This window comes from Rutidosis leptorrhynchoides, chromosome 3, assembly GCF_046630445.1.
Source record: "Rutidosis leptorrhynchoides isolate AG116_Rl617_1_P2 chromosome 3, CSIRO_AGI_Rlap_v1, whole genome shotgun sequence".
Taxonomy (NCBI): Eukaryota; Viridiplantae; Streptophyta; class Magnoliopsida; order Asterales; family Asteraceae; genus Rutidosis; species Rutidosis leptorrhynchoides.
Window position 1 is genome coordinate 629,212,199 of NC_092335.1, and position 3,631 is coordinate 629,215,829.

Consider the following 3,631-nt stretch of genomic DNA (forward strand, 5'->3'; position numbering starts at 1 on the left):
GAAAATTGCAGGAAATAAAACACGGGGATGAAAATGGATAAAATGGGGAAAACAAAAGGACGAAATGAGCAATTTTGTCTTTGATTTATTTTTAGTCTATTTTTAGGTTTTGAATTTACATATGAATATATGAGTGTTACTATAATAAAAAAATTTATGTGAGGTATGACTTATGAGTGTTATGATAGTTACCTAATTACAAACTGATAAAATAAGTAATGATGTTCTCTGCTACACTAAGCAAGGAGATTTGGGTTTGCAAGAGGTTATGATACGTCTCTGTCCTTTTATTTATAATTGCAAAGGTGGTAAAATAAGTGGGTTAATATACTCATAACAAGAAACCATCAAAAATTAGTACCCAAATGTAGAATAACCTAAAAACTAGTGAAATGACCCGTGAAATCACGGGTTTTTTAAACGAAATATTTTAATGATATGTTTAGGTATTAAGTAAATGTAAATGCTAGTCATTTAGTTTAATGACCCGTAGAACCACAGATTCCGACTAAGAAATACAAAAGGTAACATTAAACCACAAAAGACAATACTCACCATATTTGCGTGTGAATATGAGTAGTAATGGCTTATAACATTACACCCTTACAGTTAATTCCATATAAAAAGAAGTCATACAACATAAGAGTATAAGAGTAAGAAAGAATCATACTTCTTACGTATTTCTGATTAATTTATGTTCTTTCCATGAAATATTTACCCTTACTCCTGCAACGAATCAAACCAAGATTGATGAGTATTTGACTAACAAAACAATCATGATCTTAGAAGTGACAATTTTGACCCACTTACTTATGAATGGGTTCAAATTACCAAACGACCCCTTCATTTAACCTATGTTCAAACCTCAAAGACCCTTTTGCTACCATAACCAAAACACTATTGACAAATATATGAGGTCGTGATATCAGTATCAAATAAAGACAATGATCCACAAAAAATGGAACTCTCGCATAAGCTTATAATTGTTGTCATGCACTTATATTATCTATAGCAAATAATGAACTTTGATCTCAATCACATGAACTCGGGAATATATTTACCTGAATGGCAGAAGTTTGGCGTCACTTTTATCTCCTCTGTAATAGTACGTGAGAATATGACAAGCATCCATAGTAATGATATAATGACGTTCAATACATGAAAATGTAGGAATAACATGCATAAATGTACATTAGAACACAAAATATTATCACTATGTAATATGATCTTGTATACAGAAAAAAGCACAATACTAAAGGGTTAATACTAACAAAATGATACAGAGTATTAGTAATTTAATAAGACCAGAAAACTAAACAGAGGATTAAGAGGTTATTCCTTTTCAAAAGTGAATCGGAAGTGGGGGATGTGTCTCGTAGATATATCACCTGAAGAAAAAATAAGTGGGTCAAATGAAACACTAACAGAGAATAGCGCACGCAATATAGGACTACCAAAAAATCTAAAAATTCAGATGGCTACAAAATTAATGATAAGAAAACTAACATGGGTCAAGATTTATATATTCAAAACTAAATTAAAAGTAGCATGTTAGTCTATTTTTTTTTACCAAAAGTTGAAGAATAAATAGAATTCACATACTGTGATGATGTGTTCTTATCTTCATCTCCATGCTTTAAAGAACCAACTTCAGTCTTTTTAACATATCCCCTTGCCCTTCATCTCCATGCTTTAAAAATATTAGGGTTTATAAGCATGATTAAATATTCCCAAGACTACTTGGAAAATTCCTAAGCAATATGCACGATGTCTAAAAGCACACGGAAGCACACACATTTGAACAGTTTTTATATGTGTACAGAAGCACACAATTTGGGTTAGTTGTTTTGTTCAGCTAGATTTTGAAAGCGTTATACATCTAACGACATTAAAGTAAGTCATACATACCTGATGGAGACCTTTTAGCCCTGCTTGTGAACTTGAAACCAGGAACCTCATTGATGAAATTTTATGGGTCTTGCCATGAATATCTGGGTCTTGCCGTAAATATATCCAAGTGAATCTGGGTCTTGCCAAGGGTCCTTGTATAAATCGAAAATATATCTTTTTTTTAATAAAATGGAGATGATGGTTAAAGAAGATCAGTCCAAACCTGCATCAATTTAAAAGCGGAAAAGAAAAAGAATTATTCAAACAAAAAAAAATTATAAGAGACTAACAAAGTTATTTTTTGTTTAAAATCTCAAAGAAGCTAAAAACAAAATCTAGCCTCATATTGAAAAATCCATCTTACTACCTATTGGACCCAAAAGAATCGATCGAAAGAAAAATTCAGCATGCCAGATACATCCTATCTGTAATCTTCTTGCAGTAAAACAATTACAATTGAATATGAAGAAATAAGAGTGAATAAAACTTAAATAGAGAGTAATTAATAGATGGTCCAATAATAAATCGAAGACAAAGAAGTAAGTATAAACTAAACATAATGAAAAATTACTTTCAAGAATAGATCAATTAAACCAAGGAAAACACAAGTTCAGTCGAAGAAACCCAAAATTAAGTTTTCAGATGACCTGTTCTATGCATCTGTAAATACAAAAATGATAAAGATGAGGATTTTGAAATTTTAGTGACAAACACCCAATTACATATTTATGATTAATACTTTTAGAACAAAATTGAATTACAATAGATCTACTGATACAAATGATAGATATAATATATACCTCAACAATCCAAATAAAGGAATCAAGCTCCTATTCTGGCCGTTCTTTGCTCATCTCACGAAATCATCAAATCCTCGAAAAAGAAATTAACAAATGGGAGATGATTAAGATCGAAAAAGAAATTAACAAATGGGAGATGATTAAGATCGAGAAGAGGGAGATGAAGAGCAGAGATGCATCCTTGTACCTGGAAGGAATCTGCAGCGTTGCTGCATAATTGTCGATATGAATTTCAAGAGCCTATAGTTTGATTTTAATTGATACTTCTACCGTAAATTCACGGATTTAAACCCTAAAAATTAACAATTCCAACAACTGTTAAAAGAAAGTAGAAGAATATTAGATAGGAACCAAAATCGTAAATGAGAAAAATACCTGTTGAATATGAAGAAATCTTGATTACAATCGGCCTTTTCATTGAAGCTGAAACCAAAGAAGAAGAAGGAAATGAAGAGATGATGGCGGAGATGGTGACTGTAGATGGAACTCATTAAGTGATTTAAGTGTTTTTTGATTTGTAATAAAATTAGGGTTTAGGGTCAAATGAACAAAGAGATGCAGATGTATTCAAAAATTAAATTGAAGAGATCTGGCGTGCAATATAGGGAGTATAAATTTAGGGCAATGGAAAATACTGATTTGTCTTGGAATAATGAAGCATGCGTGTAGTTTTTTCCTTTTAATAATTTTTTTAGATTTTTTTTAATAGAATATGTTAAATTTAATTCTAAAATAAATTTTTTTATGACATCATCATCCTTGCTTCTCCTTTTTTGTTTTTTGTTTTGATTTTTTTTTTAAGCATAAGTTAACCTTTTTTATGACATCATCTCATTAGCCAAATATTAGATTAGAATAGATGCTACAAGCCATCACCATGAAATAAAATGAGCGCAATTTTAGCCAACATTATTTAATATTTACAAAAACAACAGGCAAGT

At 30.7% G+C, this 3,631-nt stretch overlaps 1 long non-coding RNA gene across 11 annotated transcripts; it reads right to left on the reverse strand.

The window, feature by feature from the left end:
* Positions 1-570: 570 nt before the first annotated feature.
* On the reverse strand, positions 571-3,314 carry LOC139899017 (uncharacterized). 11 transcript variants are annotated; one of them, XR_011777272.1, is made up of 6 exons: positions 3,066-3,311; positions 2,878-2,982; positions 2,691-2,763; positions 1,909-2,550; positions 1,603-1,690; positions 571-1,388 (listed from the first exon to the last, which is right to left on the reverse strand). It is a non-coding gene; the product is annotated as an uncharacterized lncRNA (long non-coding RNA). The 11 variants fall into 11 exon arrangements; XR_011777276.1 differs by having other exon boundaries at positions 571-726; positions 811-897; positions 1,062-2,550; XR_011777269.1 differs by having other exon boundaries at positions 571-2,113; positions 2,258-2,550; positions 3,066-3,314.
* Positions 3,315-3,631: the final 317 nt, after the last annotated feature.